This window comes from Protopterus annectens, chromosome 13.part0 (assembly GCF_019279795.1).
Source record: "Protopterus annectens isolate FY-2018-M chromosome 13.part0, PAN1.0, whole genome shotgun sequence".
Taxonomy (NCBI): Eukaryota; Metazoa; Chordata; order Ceratodontiformes; family Protopteridae; genus Protopterus; species Protopterus annectens.
In genome coordinates, this window is record NC_056747.1 from 207,862,091 (window position 1) to 207,883,766 (window position 21,676).

Sequence of the window (21,676 nt, forward strand, 5' to 3'; positions counted from 1 at the left end):
AATAAAGTCATTTTGAAATTTAGGCAAGGCAACATAAAAAAACATGTTTTTTGAGGTAAAAATTTTAAACACCATAATTAAATGATAATTAACATACTCACATGTGATGTCATGGTTTAAAATTCTAATTAAAAAACAAACCTTGTTTATTTTTAATCTACAACTGTCTGTTCTACATACTCATCTGTGTGCTGTACACTCAATGTGCCAGTTTTGTATATGTTTGATTATCTGAAAAAACACTGCTGAAGAACTCAGATAGAAGAGCTGGGTGGGTCTACAATTATTCATATTATTATAAAAATTATTTACCTAAGGAACTTACAACTGTTCCAATTCCAGCACTACAGTTCTAAATCTCAGTACAGCTCCACACAACTGAAATGAAAAAATAAAATGTAAAAGCAAATCAAACCAAAATTAACAAAAACAAAGCGATATTATTAAAGCCGCACTAGTTACAAACTGGGTAGCCTGGATTTCAAAATTAGTAAACATCAGTAAAACATCAGAATAAAAGTGAGGGGAACTGAAGCACAGTAACAGACAGATGATGGAGATAAAAATAAAAGTGGGTTGGAGGTTGACATAATGGTTAAGGTGTTTACCCTACAGACACAAGGTGCAGGGTTTGATTCTCACATGGGCTAATTGCCTAGGTTTAAAATGGTCCTGAAGGGCAGTTAGCCTAGTACTAATCTATGAACCTATGAAAGTGGAGAAATTGATACCGTGCTAAATATATTAATGAGAAAGAGAAAGGAAAAGAGGTCTGAAAGTGAAGACACCACAGTGATAACTATCTTAATAATGTATAATATTTTGTTATTCTTTTTTTTAAAAGGGGGTCTCACTAGTCTTTGCTGGTCACTACAGATTAAGCTGCCCCATCATTTGTTCCTTATCATATCTTTTATGTCTCCAACAAATGGCTTCTTATGAGGAAAGGTACTAAAAATTGGGTAGTGAAATATATGTAGATAGTAAGGGCTTTCCTATACCGCTGCCCTGGAGCAGTTTCCTGGCACCACCATATGCTATACATCCTGACAGAAAATGTGTGTGTGAAGCTACACTGACCCCTCACCCTCTGGCATTTCCCTAGTGCATGCTTGATATTTTCACCTGGTTGTTTTTCCTGGTCACCACGAGATGGCAGAAAATACTATCCATGCCCTCCTTCAAGAGTGAAGAGGACATTGTGTAAAAGGTCAGCACTTCATGACCTATGAATTTTACTAAACCTAGTTTACCACTGGTGCAGGTAGATGTTCTGCTTCTGTGCCAGGGGGTGGGGGCTGACTTTTTGCTGAGGCTGGTTACAGGAAAGGGAATCAGGAAGAAAGCCAATTCCAGTTGCAAAAGCACAGCTGTAGTGGTTGCCTTTGGAATCCGAATTTGAGAAACCATGGTTTGGGGTTACAGCAGCACTGCTGATAAGAGAGTTAGGAAGTTCATGTACAGAAGCAAAACCTCCACCAGATTATAATACCCCCCCCCCCCGAGTATAACATTTGAAACAGAGCTTAGCATGTCAGGATATTTGTTTTGACTCTTACCCCAGCGTTCCTATTAATATTCTCAAATACTGACTTACAAAATGAACAAGCAGACCTAACTTTGTTCCAGAATCTTAATGTTTCTTTGCCCTGAGGTAAAAGTCTCCATCTGTACGAGTTGCGCAACTTAAATATAACCACTCCTTTATCAGCTCAGCTTCCCTTGCTAACAACACATCTCTCCAAAAATCGATCAATCATTCCAAAAAATGATGAATAAAATCTGTACATTTATGTTGGAAAGGGCTAATATTGACAAGGATAAGTGGATACAGACCTGGAATCATGTAAAATTCCACTGCCTTTGTTTAAGGGTGCATGTCAATGGGCTAAGTATGCTTCTAAAAAGTGCTGGTAATTAAATTAAACATGTTAAAAGCCAGTTTTTAGCACTTATGGAGTATGCTTTTTACCCTACAATTGTATGTCCATGGAGCATATATCTGTCTCTCACTATATATATATATATATATATATATATATATATATATATATATATAATTTTTTTTTATTTTACATTTGTTTACCGGGAAACACATGTCTTTTTGCAGAGAAGGCCCAGGGAGAAAAGCCCAACATTAAACAATAGATACAACAGTAACAAATTACAAGTACAAACATACACATACAATGCTGTACAAGATTATTAATATAGGGTACATAAAATTTTTAGAGACAGGCAAATAACGAGTATGCAGAACAGTAAGGCATATATTCCTAGTGGGTGGTATACATATAGACATATATAGACTGAAGTGTTATTACTGGATTTAAGTTTCAGTTAACAGGAGTATGACCTTGTCAGGCTGTGGTTTGAACCACAAATAAAACATCCTAACTAAGCATAAACTGCAGTGTACACTTATGTAACAGTGCATGTGAGTTGGCAATGCTGTTGCAAGGAAAGAGAGTTACAGTTGATAGAATAAGTCAGTAGAGTTGTGGAGTTATTGGGGTTAGGGGCTAGGGATGCAGAGTAAGAGATCATCCTGGATTATTGCAGGAGCATTGCCATGTAGTAGTTAGTTGGGTGTTTAGTGTTCTTTTGAAATGGGGTAGACTGGTATTGGAAGTTATAACATAAAGCAGCTTGTTCCAGGTTTTAGCTATGAAGTTGGAGAAAAGGGAGTCCCCAGCAGTGTTACTGGATTTGATTACACTTTGCAAGGGTTTATTATTAGAGCGGAGGGTCCTATTGTTGATGTAGGGATGTATTAGGTTCACCGGGTCAGTGTTTTTTTGTGGTTGGTAGAGCAACTTATGAGCCATGATTAATTGATTGTAGAGCTAGAGTTGTGGGAATTCTAGCCACTTGAGTTGTGCGGTGCAATGATGTATTCTGAAAGGGAAGTCTGTAGCAAACTTAGCAATTTTGTTATAGCAAGACTCTAGTTTTGTCAGGTCTGTTTTTTGTAGCTTAGTGAGAATAGGAGAGGCGTACAGGAGAGTAGAGATGAGGTGTGTTTGAGCTATTGTAGTTTTGGTTGAGGTTGTAATAAACTGCTTATTTCTATATAGCATTCCAAGTTTTTTGTAAACTTTCTTTATAGTTTGTGAGATATGGATGTCAACTCTCAAGTTAGTATCTATCATAACTCCCAGGAGTTTATGTGGCATACGGGTGAGACGATAGTGGTTTTTGGATGTGATATTAATAGGGGGAGGGGATGTTGTTGGCCTGATAGGATGGAAAAGCATTAGTTTAGTTTTATTAGGGTTCAAAATTAGTTGTGCATTCCTTAGCCAGGTTTCTACTGCAGTAAAGGATTCTTGTGTAAGTGACTAAGTCTGTTGTAGTGGGAGCTGAGCAGATCAAAGTGGAATCCTCTGCATACTGAATCACAATGGCTTTTGTTGCAGAACTATGGAGTTTATTAGTAATGATAGAGAAAAGAAGAGGACCTAGTATGGACCCTTGGGGTACACTAAGGATAACTGGCAGTAGAGGGAAGAGGTTTTCTTGCCATAGTACTGTTTGGTGGCATCCAGTAAGGTAGACAAAGAACTAGGAAAGGGTTAGTGGGCTTATATTCAGTTTAGAGAGTGATTCAATTACTTTGGTGTGGGAGACCATGTCAAAGGCTTTGGACAGATCAAGAAAGACAGCAGATGCAATATGACCATTGATTCGCTGTTGGTTGATTGTGTTGGTGAAAGACAGTTAAGCAGCAGTGGTGCTGTGGTGGGGGCGGAAACCATGTTGGGTGTTGGACAGAAGACTGTCATTGTATACGTAGTCTACTATTTGTATATGTATGCATTTCTCTAATATTTTAGACAGTGGGGACAAGATAGCTATTGGACGATAGCTGGATATGTCAGTAGAAGTGTCTCCTTTGTGAAGTGGAATAATGTATGATGTCATCCAAATTGTAGGCACTTGGTGTTCAGAAATGGAGCTGTTGATTAGAATAGATACAGGGTAAGCAATACTATTTAAAATACAATTTTCAGAAAGTCAGTAAGAAGGTTATGAGAGGCTAGTGTGCTGGTTTTAGCTTTTTTAATACATTTTTTATTAGGTCAGTTGGGACTGGTTGAAGATGTGTTATCATTGTTATGAGATATTGGTTTGTTGTTAATGTTTTGAGATATTGGTTCAGTATTTGTGATGGTGGGGAAGTGACTGATAGAGAGGGCTGAAATGATTTGGGTGAAATAATTGTTAAATTGGGTTGCTATGTTGTCTGGATTGTTTGTGGTTGTGGAGGGAGTGGCAGCTTTACAATGATGGAGTATTTTATTATTAGCTGACCAAAAGTTCTGTGAGTTGTTTTTGTGTTTACTTCCTGCCTCCTGGTAGTACTGTATTTTGTCCTGTTTCAACTGTCTTTTTGCTTTATTTCTAAGTTCCCAGTAGGCTTGTTTTGTGAATTGTGTTCCTGTAGTTTGTGTGAAATTCCAGGCTTTATACCTCTGTTTTAGTATGGGGAAAAGTATGATTTGATTCTTAAGGATCTAGGGTGTGCTTGTATGTTTAAGATATCTAGAAAGGTAGAGTTAAGATATTGGACAGCGTCCTCTAGGGGGAGTTGTCTAAGTGGCTCCCAGTTACATTGGTTTAGAGTACATAAGAAAGTATTAGAGTTAAAGTTATTTTTGTTTCTAATTAGTTGATAAGTAGTGGGTTTAGTTGGATAGGAATGTTGCCTAAGGAGGAGTGTATGGAGATGGTCACTAAAGCTGACTGGGAGACAGCCAGATTGTGTGGATAATATAGGTCTACTGGTTAATATCCAATCCAAGATGAACTGTTTGTTGGATGACTTCTCTATCCTTGTATATGTTTTGATAATTTGGGTGAATCCATAGAGGTTTATGTGGTTAGATGGGTTCTGAGAGTAGTAGAGCTTGGTCCTTGGTTTGGGTGTATATTTCTACTTTGGGTAAGTTTAGATGCTATGTAACTCAACCTTTTTATTTATTTATTTTATTTATTTTACATTTGTTGACCGGGATAGTCTAACTGGATTTATGTCCATTTTCAGTAGCGTCCCAGGGAGATAAGCTCCAAGAGATTACTAGACTACTAACATACATGTACTAGTTGTTATACAGTTAAACAGTTCAGGAATCTTCACAGTTTATACAAAAAACATGTTACAAGCATTAGATAAGATATTTTAGACTTTATGTACAAGACTTCATTAGTAACTGGAAAGCAATTGTTAAACAAATGCATACTTCAAGTTTCAACATTTCAGCAATGCTCACAGTTTAAACAATAATTGTTGCCTGCCTTATGTAGGATGCTTTAGAATTATATGCAGAAGAATTTAACTAGGTATTTTAAATTATCTCTATTAGGATAAGATAAGTTTTTGCCAAGGATAGGCCTTGATCTAAAAAGACACAGATAGAGCAGGAATTAGGTTTTAAGAGAGGGTATTTGGGATATAGTACGAGATTAGTCTGGATTTGTACAGGTACATAACCAATGGGTTTTAAGATAGAGTTTCAGATTGTGTTTAAAAAGTGTAAATGAAGACAGTGATGTAAGTTCATGGGGGAGTTGGTTCCAATACTTTCCAACTGCATTTGAGAACAGAGCATCTCCTGCCATGTTATTAGATTTACATGTTGATACAAGTAGTTTATTAGATGAGCGTAAAGCTGAAAGGTTCTTATATTGGGTAATGAGACTAGCAAGTATTGGGGTATTGGTAGGTTGTAAAAGGGTTTTGTGCACAATGGTGAGTTGTTTAAAGTGAATCTGATTCAGAAGCTATAACCAGCCTAATTGTTTCAGATTATGGCAGCGATGGGTCCTAAAGGAGGAAGCAGTAGCAAATCTGGCAATGCTATAGTTTATAGTTTTAATAATGCGCCAGTTGTATTGTAGTCAGAGACTGGAGGTATTAGGTACTTTAAATCATACGTCTCAACCTCTTCGAGCAAGAAAAATGGGCAAAGCCATAAAAAGTAGGACAAAGGCCCAACAATAGGTAGATTTTTTTAAATATTGCTCTTACAAACTTAGAAAGTTGATAAAATAACATGTTTTGTATTAGCATGAATTTTCTGAAGGGTATGAAGTCTGAAACTCAAATGTCTGCCATTATTTTCTAATTTTAATATTTAATGATCTGCCACTAATTTGCCAGAAAACTACAATTTTATGAAAAACAGGCCAAAAATATGAGGCAAAAATCTGGACATTCTGCGAAAATCTGTATAGTTGAGAGGTATGCTTTAAATATATTAAAGTGTGCTAATTGGATGGTTGTAATGTTAAAGATGGGGGGATATAGTGATGTTATAGAATATAATTTGTCGTGAATTAGTGAGATGTCTGCAATGGATGTCTATGTTGTCTTTTAGGTTGCTGTGATATGAGGTTAAATGGGCTGTTAGTGGGAGGAGTATGACAGCTACTGTGACTGTGCTTAACACCATGTGATATGGCTGGGCTGTAATGTAGATTTTGGGTTAAGTTGATAGTTAAGGGGTGCTAGTTTTGTTTGATAGGAGTATTTCTATAGTGTGTTTTTGGCGGGGGTGGGAAGAGTGTGTGGTAGAAGAAAATAATTATGCTATGTGATTGGTTGGTTAATGAGATTGGCATGGCATGGGTTAGATATGTTTAGGCATAGCTGGGGTGGGTGGGAATTGGGGGTAGGGTAGGGCTGCGGAATGGAGCCCGGGCATAGTGAGGGTGGAAAGGAGTGGGCTGAGCCACGATCCTTTTGCGACCCACAAAAAACAATCAATCAGCAAGCAGTTATGTTAGAGTTACTTTGCTTAGCAGTAAGCTTCTATGCATTGCACTAGTCAAATGATAAGTGACGGCAGGTAAGGGAGTGAGTGTTAATTTAGCAGCAAATAGCTTTAATCTGTCTGAATTATCCATTCAAAGTATAGCTTGTAGAATAAAGGGAGATAGGCTGATTTAAGTTCTGGGCAATTCTGTAACAGCTGGGGGGGGCACCCAGTGATGTAATGTATGCAACAACACTATAGACCCTATTGTAGCTGCTTAAATATTACTATAAAGTAACTTAGATACATACACAGAGGTTTGGCAATGTGTGTGTGTGTGTGTGTGTGTGTGTGTGTGTGTGTGTGTGTGTGTGTGTGTGTGTGTGTACACACACATGTACATGTATATATATATATATATATATATATATATATATATGTGTGTGTCTACTTCACACACAATTTTCACTTACCCGAAACTGAAAGGATGAGACAACTTCACTGAAAACTTACTTTCATGAACACTTGGATCACTGCAAGTTTACTCTGAGAAAGGAATTACTTGGCCACTATAACAAAATAAACTGAAGCAAATCAAACCCACCCAACTGGGAGGCTTCAGCTCCAAACCCTCCTTAATTAAATATACCAACTCCAAGATCGCACTACAGTGGCAAAAAGGGAAATGTTCACCATTTCCTTGAGTAAAATTGCAGTGATCTGACAGTTCATGAAAGTAAGTTTTTGGTGAAGTCGTCTTGTCCTTTTAAGTTTCAGGTAAGTAAACATTTGATCACGTAAAGGGAATCCATATATATGTGTCTGTGTGTGTGTGTGTGTGTGTGTGTGTGTGTGTGTGTGTGTGTGTGTGTGTGTGTGTGTGTGTGTGTGTGTATGTATATATGTGTGTCTGTGTTGGTCCAGGGAAGTGCAAACTAATAAGTCTGTTAATAAGTATAACTGGAAGCTCAGGAAAGATGTACATGGCAAATTTTTGAATGACATTGCAATGAATCTCATGTCATAAAAATGAAGCTAATGAATTATTATTTCATGAAATCAGTATATGAGATTAATACAACAATACAAAATGGGAGGGCGAGGGGGCTGTGCTACTCCACTACTTAAATATTAGAGCTATGAGGTATCATGACTTTGAGCAATGGAAAGAAGGGTGAGTTTGTGCAATTCCCCAGAGATAAGTTCACAAGTAGTTATTAAATATGCAGCCTTAGAGATCATTTAGGAGCCTTGCACAGTTTTCCAATTGCCTCAGAGCACTGTCTGATTAAGTGAGTCAGAGTCATACAATAGGCAAATGGAAACTATAGGAATCAAACCCAGTCACAGAAACCAGCTTGTTAACAGTTCACTGTCTTAAAGCACTGCTAGACTGAACATTTTTTTAGCATTAAAACTGCTGATATGATATCATGAAACAATGAATATACATGATTCCCAAGTTATAATTATTAAATTGGGGGTGCATCATAAAAAATAATGCTCAATGGTACATTGTTAAAGATAAATGCTGAATCAGAAAAATGAGTTGGTGATTTTATTCACTGAAATGAGTTTCAGTTACCTGATTACTTACCATGATCTCTGGGAAACTAACTTATGAGTTGTGCTGTATTGCTTAATGGCTGATGAAACTTAACAGGCTCTACAGGGCTCGATGACTGGGTAATTGGATATCATTTTCTTTGAGGATAACAGCATGCAGCTGTATTATCCTACATGTCGCTAAGTGCAAACTGCATAAGAGTTGAAGTTGCCAATTTCATCTCACTGATGTTTAGTTCATCAGTCTCTATTTCTCATAGGAACTCCCTGGTCATGTAGAGTCTATATGCATGTGCGAGAACATATCTATTCTCCATAACTGTGCAGACACGGAGTTAATATATGTAAGAGAGGAAGTGTGGAGTACAGAAAATGCCCCTGAAAAAAGAATACTTTTTTAAGAGTGTTAATGAGTTGAGGCTTTAATGTGTTTATTTGAAACAGTTGGAGCTTCATCTTGCCAAAACTCAGAGATGCACATGAAAACCGTGCAGAATAGTGAATAATGTTATAGATGTCACTATTCTTGTTGTATAGGGAAAACTCCACTGATAATTCTGAAGATAATATAAATTTGTGAATACATGCATCAATAGGGGGCTGCAAACCACTTTAATCTCTAATCTTCTTTCCTCCATGTAGTAAAATTTCATAGCCACTAAGAACGATGAAATATATTCTTGAGTGGCCACTGTTAGCTTCTTACTTGTCAATATTATATTATTGCACGTGTCCATCCATCCATCCATCCATCCATCCATCCATCCTCAACCCCTTTTCCCATTTTGCACGTCAGGTCGGGGGTGTCACTTCAGCAGTGACAATCATCTTGAGTCAAGGTTTACATTGCTGGGTGGCTATTATTGCAAATGTTTTTATTCTAAATCAGTTAAGTGTGATATACTGTTAGCTGTGATTCAAGTTTCTTATGTACTGTTGTTAATGAAGCCTAGCATCTCATCTTTCCAGAACTGCTGCTATACAACATATAATGTATTTCTGCTGTGCTTTGTTTCTGAACTTTGCCATTTATAACACATTTCTAGAGTGCATTACAACTCTGCATGTGTACCATGAATCTGTTGCACATCTGCATTACGTGACAGTCAGAATTTCCTTGGTTTGCCTCCGCATCTATGACACTAAATATGTTCATCTTGTGCCAGTGCAATCTGTCATATGTAGCATGTTTCTTCTGTGTTTCTCCAGTCTGTGATTTGTAACACATTCATATTGGATTGCTGAACTCATTGACATGTAGTATTCCTGCTGTCTCTCTGTATTTTTTAGTCTTGCCTTCATTAAGGGTAGATCATGCTTATTAAACCTGGTGGACTTCTTTGAGAATGTCACCAAAGCCCTGGATGAAGGCAAAACAGTACATACAGCCTATCTTGACTAGGCCAATGCTTTTGACACAATCCCCCACTCAGGCATCATTGAGAAAATCACCCATATGTCACTAGATGGGTTGCCAGCTGGCTTACCAACACAATGCATACAGTCAAAGTTGGGGATTCCACCTCTACCAGCAGACCAGTTACCAGTTGTGTATCACAAGGATCTATGCTGGGCCCACCACTGTTTGGAATCTATTTCTCAGTAGTCCATGTTAAAATAGATGGCCTTTGACTTACTAAGTTTGCAGATGAACTGGGTGCAATCAATGAGCCCCCCAACAATGCTGACATACTACAAAAAGGGCTTACACAGACAAATGATTGTGCCATGGCCATGGACTTAAACTAAATGCAAACAAAAATGCATTATCATCCCTTTTGGCAAAGGGAAAGTCCCTGCAAATTACAATATTAACAGTACCCCCTTAGCTCAAACCCTGTGGAGATTTGGGAACGCAAGTTGATAGCGACCTTAAATTGGATCACCATGTGTCCTCAGTGGTAAGGAAAGCCTCCTATGTTGCACATCTCATTAGTAAGGGCATCACATCCAAGACTATGGATGTTATAACTCCTCTGTAACCCTCATTAGACCACTAGTAGAGTACAATGCTCCCTTCTGTATATACATCACCAAAATACCTGCAGCAGCTAGAGGGACCTCAGAGGTTTCTCACCAAGAAAATTCAGGGCTTTTAACACATGATCTACATGGACAGACTGAAGGACCTGTCACTGTCCTCTGTATCTTACAGGCTGCTGACAGGTGACTTGTGCCTGGCCTACAGAGCTGTCTTGGACCCTGCCCTAACAGAAATGCTGCACATCCATAAGCCAAATGGGACAAGACTCACTCACTCTAGGGATCTCAACCTAGCCTGTGACATTAACATATATGTCTCCCAGAGATTGCCACTCCTCTGGAACAAACTCCCAAGTCACATAAAACAGAGCTCCTCAATGACCCTGTTTAAGCGTAATATAGACAATTGGACGGGAGATTATAAATTTACCCTGGGGGTGTCACCTGTGTCCCTCTTGGATAGGGGCAGTCAGTTTTGATTATAAACTCGTGCTGCAAATATAGACCATAGAACTTGGTCAATAAGGTACCAAGACTATAACATAGCTAGGCTTACAAAGCCCTTAGGCCAATAGCCTAGTAACCTCCTATGAACCTATTAGACAATGTAGCATGCTCCTGTGGTGTGTCTGCACTCTGTGATATGTAGTATGTTCCAATGTATCTCTGCACTCTGTGACATGTAATATGTTCCAACATATCTCTACATTCTGTGACAAGTATCGCATTCTACTGTATCTCCACCCTCTGTGACACGTAGTATGTTCCAATGTGTCTCTGTATTCTGTGACATGTAGCATGTCCCAAAGTGTCTCTGCTTTCTGTGACATGTAGAATGTTCCAAAGTCTCTGCACTTTGTGGCATGTAGCATGTTCCAATGTGTGTCTGCATTCTGTGACATGTAGTGTGTTCCAATGTCTCTATACTTTGTGATTTTCCTGCTACACCTTTGTAGTCTGTGACATATAACATGTTCCTGCAGTGTCTCTGTATTCTGTGACAGGTAGACCGATCCTATTGTTTCTTGCACACTTTAAGATACATTATATTCTTATTATTCTTGCTGTCTGTACATTCTTTGACAATTAAGCATTTTCTCAACATGACTATACTGTGTGACTTATTTATTGACTTATTTTGTCTATATAGCTTGCTACTTATATATTTGTCTGTCTAGGCATTGATCTCTAGCTATCTAACTAGCTATGTATCTATCTCCGTCTTCTCATCTAGCTATCTGTTAGTCTACCTATTTGTCATCCTGGAATACTCAGCTGGGAAGTCTCATTTTCTTTAGAGTTCAATGGAGAAATACTTGTATAATGATAATATAATATAATTTAGACAGCAAACAATAAAGAAGGCAATAGGTCATACTAACACATAGGACAGAGAATTAACTTTTTGGAAGTTAACTGCTCAAATTAAGTACTGTACTTGATAGAGATAACTGATGAAGCTATGTTACATAATTTATGCTCTTACCGTAAAGCCTGCAATGATGACTATAAGTCTCCAATAAATGTAATGAGCTTCTGAAAATACTGTAATCCTGTCCCTTATTACAAATACTTTCATATGCATTTCAATACCTAAAGCTTATACGCTACCTATTTATGTAAATATTCTCTGCATGGCAACAACAAAAAGGATTTCAGTGTTGGCAATTCTTTAACAATACGCTTATTAAAGCTTACTTGCATCTTACAGTCTCAGACAAGCTTACCTGATGGTCATTAAAGCAACAGGCACTGCAACAACATGCATTTTCTGAATAATAAGAAGCATAAATCAACAGTATAAAATATGACAGAAAACCAGAACATTCTGCAAAATCAAGGACAGATGAAAAGCCACTGTAGTACTTGTGTCTACCTTGGATGGGGGGATACTCTGCGCACTTACACTGCATAACTGCTCCTTGCCTTGCTTGGACACATGCAGAGTCACTGTGTGGGGGAATGGGATGCAACAAGCATGTCACAATTTGAAATGTCTCTGGCTAACGGTGATGGCTCTGACACATTTGTCATTCCTCTCAGCCTCAGAGTAAGAAATATGGACAAAGGCATAAACAGAAGTGGGACAAAGGCCCAAAAATAAAGACACTTTTTAAATATTGCTCTAATGAACTTAGACAATAGAATAGTAGGTCTTGCATTAGTATGAATTTTCTGAAGGGTATGAAATCTGAAACTCAAATGTCTGTCAATATTTTCTAACTTCAATCTTTAATGATTTGCCACTAATTTGCCAGAAAACCACAATTTTATGATAAACGGACCGAAAATGTGATGCAAAAATATAAAATAGCCACACAATACAGCTGGGAACCTGTCAAAGAAAGGACACTTTTTTAATATTAGTACTGTTAACTTGAGCAGCTGACAAAATAAGAGAATCTACATGCATTTCTGAAATTAAAAGTAATCTATAACTCTGATCATTACAATATTTATTAATTGTAAACCCTCCATGTTTTCTTCCAAATTTGCCATTTTGCCATTTTGCAGAGGGATTATTAAGGGGAGAGCAACATTTTGAGCCAAACTCGGGGACAGTGGAGAGGTTTGGATATACCTAATTCTATAAAGTGATTTATTTGCACATACCTCTTAATGCAGGAAATCTGGACATGGCCAAATACATTGTGGGAATATACAAACAGTACTAAAAATTGCTCTTGTTTAAACTTAGACAGTTGACAGAGTAACAGGTATTGCTTTAGCATGTATTTTTCTGAAGGTTATGAAGTCTGAAACTCAATGTCTGTCATTATTTAGTGACTTCATTCCTAAATGATTTGCCAGAAGACCACAAATTTTATGAGGAACAAACCATAAATAAGAAGCAAAAATCTATTCATACTGCAACAATTTGGACAGTTGAGAGGTATAGTTCAGGTGGGGCTGTCTGAGTTTGCCGCCCTTCCTCCCTCACAAAATCATGGTTGAATGGGGCCTCCCCCCTGCAGCTATTCCAATGTCCCATTACTTGGCTATTTCACCCCATTTACCATAAACATATACTACTTTACTTCTATGATGATTTGGATTTCATTTAAAAGTTTTATTTTACATTTTACAGCACAAACAATAACACTAATAGACATCTACTAAACAAAGCAATGCAGTCTCACAATGAAAATAGACTTAGCATTAAAACTTTTCTGCCTTTGAAACTCACATTCATTGAAACAGCATTGAAACCCGCATTCAAAGAAAATACATCTGGCCAGTGGCAGATAAAGATCAACTCTGGGCTGTTTTCAAATCATAGGCCCCTTGCACAGGAAACATACATGTGTTCTCTGATAAACCTTCCTGACTGTATTAAATTATATTCCTTGTATAATACAGTGCAGTTGTTAGAGGGCATTTTAAATTTATTGTTTTGAACATTTTTCCACTAAACAATGAAATAAAATACATGCAGCAATAATGACAAAACTGCCCAATTCAGAAGATTTCCATCATAAAAGTCTACTCAAACTTCTACAATCCACCAGTATCAGTAAATATGCACAATATATGCATAAGTAAAAGTTATCTAAGTAATTCCACATTAGAGAGATATGTAACTAAATGAAGAGGTTGCTGCTAGCAAACAACTTTATATTTTATTGTTTCATCAACAAATAAAATGACTGTTGCCCTTGAGGAATAAATTGCCTACATTACAATAGAAAAGATGATAAGCTAGTAATATTGCAATAGGGAATGGATGGCAAACTGATAAGAGGTTCATCGTTACTAGGTATCTGTGACAAAGAGGGCATTCTTAGGACTGCAGCATCTACCCCCTTTAAAAGTACAACACAGTACTGTATCAACAATGCATCTATATACTGTGGAAGTAGAATGTGCAGCCTTCTGCATCAAATGCAAGTACACTACCTGTTGTGCTATTAACAAGGCAATCAGATTCTGCATAAGTAGCACTAAACTTCTCTTCAAGCTCTCAGCTCCTTGTAAAATCCACTCAACTGTAATTATCAACTTTGAAGCACAAGAAATCTGGACAAAAGCCCCAAAACTAGGGACACATTTTAAACATTGCTTGTATAATCTTGGAAAGTTGCTAGAATAAAATGCTGCTTTACCACCATGGATTTCACTGCCAAGCCTTGAACCCAGGACCCTGTGCTCTACAGTCAGAGCAACATACCACTATACCAAATCAGCTGCTTTTTGAAAGCCAGACTGAAACTTAAATGGCTATCATTTAGTGAATTCAGTTCTCACCACAGCTCTCAACCTCTTAGCACAGAACAGCTAGACAAAGACAATAACGGGGGAATACAGCCCCCAAATATATTCAGTGAATTCGGTTCTCACCATAGTTGTCAACCTCTTAGCCCAAAAAAACCTAGACAAAGCCACTATACAGCCCCAAAAATAGGGAACATTTTCAAATATTGATCATATAAACAGAAAATTTCTAGAATAAAAGGTTTTGTGTCACCATGAACTTTCTGAAGAATATGAAGTCTGAAATTCAAATGCATGTCATTATTTAGTGAACATTATGAGGAACAGAACAAAAATATGAGGCAAACATTTTACAAATAGCAGTGGGTGGGGCAGCTAAGTTGTAGCTACCCGATTCCCAAGGCTCAGGGTTTGAGTCTAACTGTAGCCACCAGCTATATGTAACTGGGGCTTCTCACACACACACACACACACACACACACACACACACACACACACACACACACACACACACACACACACACACACACACACACACACAGTCTACATCTCAAACGGAAGTACCTACATACTCACTGTTTGTTACTAGCACACACACAACTTCTGTTCTGCCAGAAGGAAACTTCCATTATCCCAACTAAATGTTCAGAAGGAAACCACTGTTGTTGTTCAGTTCTGCCATAATACTTGCCCACACTGCTATAACAAGAAAAACTTCTGTTCTGCCAGAAGGAAACTTCTGTTCTTCCAACTAAATTATAAACGTTCATTTGAACCTGCTGCCACTGTTCAGTTCTGCCATAAAGCAGGAACCCCAACTAAATAAACGGAAGAACCTAAATGCTTGCTGCTTGTCCTGCGAGAGCAGGCTAGCCAGCCAGACGTTGCATTCTCGAGAGCAAGCTTATAGGTCCCAGCCTGCAGACGTTGCAGTCCGATCCCCATCAAGTCTATGCAGTTGTAGCTGCATAAACTTCTGGGATCTCTGTTGTTTTGAATGATTTTCCCTAATCTGGACTGGTTCACTAGCAGTCCGGATTGATTCCTATGTGATGGGAATAACACGTATGTGTGGGTGGAGTTTTGGAATGCGTGGGCGGAGTTGTACAGTTTCGGGATCACTTTCATTTTTATTTCTTTTTTAATGGGTTGTGCAGATTGCTTTTTGTTTTACAGCTGGGGGGCTGCAGTCCAATATCACGAGCTGCCCCTGCTCTTAATGCATATTATATTTACAGATTTTACAATTAGAGTGAGAGAAATCTGCAAATTGAGTTATTAGCTGTCACAAATCCACATACAAACTAAACAAGTCAGAGTTTGCCAGCTTTGGTGAAAAACAGCATTAATGCCATTAAAATTAAGTGTGAAGAAAAGACATATAGATTACAGAATACTGAAAATGTTTGGAAAAATTAAGTAACTTAAGCAAGGCAACAACCACAAGTATTTTTCCAGCAAGGGCTTGAAGGTTTTTTTTAGGAGATGTACTGCAATACTGTACTGTACTGGTTGTGCTGGAATTTATTCCAGGTTTGCCAATAGGAGCAAGGAACTTTGGAGTACAGAATCTATTTTTATGTGTTTGGAATGCCCACTAATTTGTCTACAGTTGCCTGAAGTTCACGAGGGTGTTGTGACCAGCTGATCATCATGGGTAAGGAAGTGCAGTTGGAGGAGAAAAACAGTTTGTATGTAAAACATAACTGAATTATAAAACAGATTGTGGATGAAACAAAACTGAATTGCACATAAAAGTCATCTTATTGATATACAGTAGTGGGTCCTTTTTATTTATTTCTTTGTTTACTAGTTCAGTGAGATGGTACAGGACACATTTTAGCCACAGTCCTGATCCACTTAGCAAATACAGAAAAACTGGAAGTGATATAATTTGCATAAAACAAACAAGTGCATCAAAGTACAGCTGTGTACACTTACCATAAATGTAGATGTTCGAGTGCATTCACTGTTGCAGTCCTCACATATGGGTTATCGGGTTCCCGGTAGCCCTCAGTTGGCCTGAATACCAGAGTCCTTGGTATATGACGTCGACCGCTGCTTGTTGTAAAACTGATGTCAGAACGTCAGATATAAAGGGAGGTAGCCAATGCCATTTCCTCAGTTTTTCTTGCCTTAAGTGTCAGGAGCCCCCAAAAGAAGGTTAATCCAGGAAAGTAGCACCCTGGACACGTCATACAAAAAATAAAAATATATATAGTCTGTGCCTTAGGAAAAAAAGGGGACTGGAGAGTGGGAAACCAGGACTGCAACAGTGAATACACTTGAACATCTACATTTATGGTAAGTGTACACAACTGTACTATATTTTCGTGTTTCACTGCTGCAGTCCTCACATATGGGTTGATTCCAAATGCCCAGGAAAAAAGACAAAGGGTGGAGGAAGGATCACAGATTAAGGGTTGGTAAGAAGGCCCTGCAAAACTGCAGAGGCAAAACCAGCCCTAGATTTAGAAAACAAAGGTAGATTGTAATGCTTTGTGAAAGTATGGACAGAAGACCAAGTAGCTGCTTCTAGAATGTCCTTAGTACGCACACCTCTCAGAAAGGCTGCAGAGGTAGAGGCTGCTCTAGTAGAATGGGTCCTAATACCCTGAGGGGGAACCTTGCCATGCTGCAGGTAACAAAAGTGAATACAATGAGCATTCCATTTGGAGATGGTTTGTTTTGAAATAGCTTTACCCTGAGCCCCAGGAGCAAAACTAACCAACAACTGTTCAGATTTTCTAAAGGATTTGGTCCTAAGTAAAATCTCAGCTGTCTATGCACATCAAGAGAGTGCAGAATACTTTCCCCTTTATTTTGGGGATTGTTGAAAAATGTAGGCAGGTGAATAGACTGGTTAAGGGTTAAACTGGAAACTACCTTAGGCATCAAGGAGGGATTGGTTCTCAGAGAAACCCGATCTGAGTGAAAAATAATGAAAGGTTCTACTGCCATTAAGGCTTGCAGCTCAGATACCCTTCTAGCTGAAGTAATAGCTAAAAGGAAAGCAGTCTTCCAGGATAGAAACTTTAAATCTGCAGAGGCAGCTTGTTCAAAGGGAGGCAGAGTATGTTTTTCCAGGACAAAATTAAGATCCCAAGCAGGAGTAGAAGCTCTTCTGGGAGGTCTAAGATTACTAGCTCCCCTCAGAAACTGTTTTATCAAGGGGTGAGAAAAAATGGGTTGCTCAAAAGAACAATGAGCTGAAATTGCTGAAGCATGAATTTTGATTGAAGAAAAGGAAAGTCCACCATTAAGTAGTCAAGAATGAGTGAAAGAGAAGGATGAGAAGAGTCTTCTCCTTTAGCTAGCATCCAAGAGCAAAATCTCTTCCATTTATCTGCACAGGATTTTCTGGTGCTAGGCCTCCTTGCCTCATGAGGAACTTCAACCACCTGCTGGGAAAGTTTTAAAGTATTAGACAGGCAGTTAAATGCAGAGTTTGAAGATGAGGATGAAGAAACTTTTCTCTCTTCCTGAACCAACAGATCTGGTACCAGGGGAAGATGCCAAGGCTGAGCCTGGGAAAGGCTGCGAAGGAGGGGATACCAATGCTGCCTGGTTCAATCTGGTGCTATCAGAATAGCCTTTGGTTTTTCATCCCTTATCTTTTGCAGCACTCTGGGAAGAAGAGGCAGAGGAGGGAATGCATAAACTGAGAGATGTGTCCATGGGAAGGACAACGCGTCCACCCTCCAAACTTTGTTGTGAAACTCCCTGGAGCAGAAGGTTGGAAGGAGATGATTGATGTGAGAGGAGAAAAGATCCACTTGTGGGGTACCTCAATGATGAGTAATGCGATGGAAAATGTCCTTGTCAGTTGTCACTCGTCAGGATCCAGAACATGTCTGCTCAAATGATCCGCCAAGGTGTTTAGCCTCCCTGGGAGATACTGGGCTATTAGATGTAAGCCCATGGATGCTGCTATGGCCCATAGTCTCATGCTTTCTCTGCACAAGGGGTAAGAGTGAGTCTCCCCCCCATTGCATGTTGATGTACCACATGACTGTGGTATTGTCTGTCTTGATCAGCAGAGTCCCAGGGTAGAGTAGGTCCTTGAAAGCCAGCAAGGCCTGCTGCACTGCCATCAATTATTTTAAGTTTATGTGCAGATGAATCTGCTTGTTGCTCCATGTCCCCTGTATGCCCCTGCCTTCCAGATGAGCCCCCCATGCAACATCTGAGGCATCTGTGGTGAGAGTCTGGCTGGCAGGCAGTGGGCAGAAAGGCAGACCCTTGTTCTGAGAACAGGCTGTCGCCCACCAGAGGAACTCCATTTGTAGACAGGGAATCAGGGGAAGAATGAAGTCTAAGTCCTGTGTGTGTTGACACCAAAGATTCTTGAGGTACCATTGACGTTTTCTCATATGCAGCCTTGGATATTGGATCATCAAAATACATGAAGCCATGAACCCCAGTTCTTGCAGGAATTGCCTTGCAGAGAGCTGGGTCATACTTGCCAAGTTCATGAAATAAGCTGAAAGATCTTCTTGCTTCTGTTGAGGGAGGAATGCCATCTGGGTGGCTGTATTCAGACTTGCTCCCAGGAAAACAATCTCCCTTGTAGGAATCAACTTTGATTTCTTTTCATTGAGAGTGTAACCCAAAGAGATGAAAGTGTACTTCACAAATTCCAAATCCTTTTCAAGTTGTGCTTGAATGAGACAGTCATCCAGGTAAGGATAAATTTGAATGTTTCTCTGCCTGTGAAAAGCAATGGCTGGAGCCAGGCACTTGGTAAAAACTCTGGAAGCAGTAGATAAGCCAAAGGGCAATGCAGACAATTGAAAGTGTTGCTCCCCAGCCCTGAAGTGAAGGAACTGCCTGCAACTTTCCCTTATTGGGATGTGCAGATAACCCTCCTTGAGATCCAAAGTTACCAGCCATGAATCCTTGCCCAGCATTGGTAGTGAATGTTGAAGGGTGAGCATTTTGAATTTGGGAATCACCAGAAAAGTGTTTAGAATAGACAGATCCAGAATAGGACATCAGGTTCCCCCTTTCTTGGGTACCAGGAAAATTCTTGAATAAAAACCTAAGCCTGCCTGATTTGCAGGAACTGGCTCTATAGCCCCCATAGTCAGTAAAGAAGAAATTTGAGTTTCTACCTCTGCCCTGAGAGTTCTGGGCATGTCCGGGTACTCTTGTAAAACAGGGAAAGTGAGAAAGTAAAACTTGTAACCTTGGTTTACTACATTGAGCACCCATTTGTCATCTGTGATAGTAGACCATATCTCTGCGAACCTGGCTAACCTTACCCCCAAAGGAAACCCAGGGTCTGCAGAGGTAGGCACAGGAAGGAAGGAGTCATTGAGAATGCTTGCTTTGGAAATCTGGCTTTGAACTCCCCGATTTAGCGGAAGAAGAATGCCATTGTTTAGCCCTTTGAGGGGCAGAAGCCTGCCCTCTGGAAGATCTGAAACCCCTAGGCCTAGAGCGACCCTGCTTGCCAGGATCAGGGAAAGACCAGTTCTTGGAAAGATAATGCCTACTAAACCAAGGAGGCTGAACCTGAAGGGAATCTTTTACAGCTTGCATAGATTTTGTCTTATCCTCCAACTTTTTCAGTACTTCCTCAGACTTATTACCAAAAAGATTGTCCTTGTGCAAAGGAACATCCAGCAATTTACACTTAACAGGTTCAGAAAGAGGCTGCTCCCTGAGCCAAGCATGTCTTCTAATTACAGACCAGTGGCTGCCGCTCTGCAGGAAGCCTCCAAAGTGTCAAAACCACAATGAAGTGAATGCTTATCGACTAAAGTAGCAGAATTCAGTAAGTTTTGTAAATCTTTGTTCTCCGTCATAGAAGGAATATTTTCAAGTTTAGCCTTAATAGCCTCCAAAGTATGCTGCTGATACTTTATCATGTGAAAAAGACAATTCATGGATCTAATGACAAGAGTTGCAGAGGTATAGACTTTTTTACCCCACCTGTCCAAGGCCCTAGTCTCCTTATCAGAAGGCACAGGGTTTTTAGCAATAGTAGCCTTAACACCCTTGGGGCCTTGAGAAATAATTTCTGGATCAGCAATAAGGCTTTTAAAAAGGAATTGATGAGATTCAGGAACCCTATAATACCTATCAGGTTTTCTAGGAGCAGGAGGAACAGAATTAGGAGTTAATGAATTTTCCATGAAAACATAATCCACAACTTCCAAAACTGGAGGTATAGCCAGAGGCTTATGCTGTGGCAAATCCAAAAATTCCCTGATTCTTTTCTTAGACTGTGGAAAATCCTGACACTCCCATTTAAAATGCTTCCTAAGGGTATTCAATGTATCCCCAAAGGAAAAATCTTCTGGAGGGGAGGCAGAAGGGATACAGTCCTCAACATCAGAATCCTCAAAGCCAGAAAAAAGTTGAGAATTTCCTTCTTCACCAGCAGACATACTGGAAATCTCAGAATCTGAGGCAGACAAAACATCAGGAAATTTTCCCTTAGCCCTCTTTAAAGGGGGGGGGGGATGAGAGCCCCTAATAAAGGAGAGAAGATCACCAGCCATCTTTACCAACTGGGACTGAGGCACAGAAGGGGAGGCCAACACCTGTTTGTGAGTAGGTTTGCGGCTGGAAGGTTTACTATCAATCCGGAGGGACTCGGGAGGCCTAACAACTGCAGAAGTCTGAACTAAGGTAGTCGGTCTGGTTCTGGTCTCATGTCGAAAAGGTCTGGTTCTGGTCTCATGTTGAAAAGAAGAGGCATCAGAAGCCGGTGCCTGCAAAGCAGCTCCGGACCCATCTGAGGTGGCGACAGGCAGAGGGTCTGAAAACGAAATAGCAGCCTGCGCATGGAGGACTCCATAAAGGTCTTGGCAGAGGCTTGTAGCTGAAAATCTGCAGACTGCAGCGGCTGCGAAAGCACCTCACTGATTACTGCTGTGCTGACGACCAATTTCACTGGTGCGTCATCTGCAGATTTAACCCTAGACCTGTCGCAGTCCTTGTCTTTGCATTTCCTAGGTATATCCACAGTCGGGAGACCAGAAGATGCCATACCAAAGAACTTACTTGCTAAAACTAAAAAACTGAACTACTACAAATACTGAAAAGGTCCCAAAGAAACACGAACTCGAGGTAACAAGGAAAAAATTTTATAAAGTGCTTTTCATCAAATGCAATGATTTGACTTCCTCAGACAACGAATCATTGCA

General features: G+C 39.4%; 1 protein-coding gene across 1 annotated transcript in view; it reads right to left on the reverse strand.

Annotated features, from left to right (window-relative positions):
* The window catches only part of LOC122787159 (versican core protein-like), a 2,083,348-nt gene that overhangs the window by 557,510 nt on the left and 1,504,162 nt on the right, over positions 1 to 21,676 (reverse strand). The gene's annotated exons all lie outside the window — the stretch shown is intronic.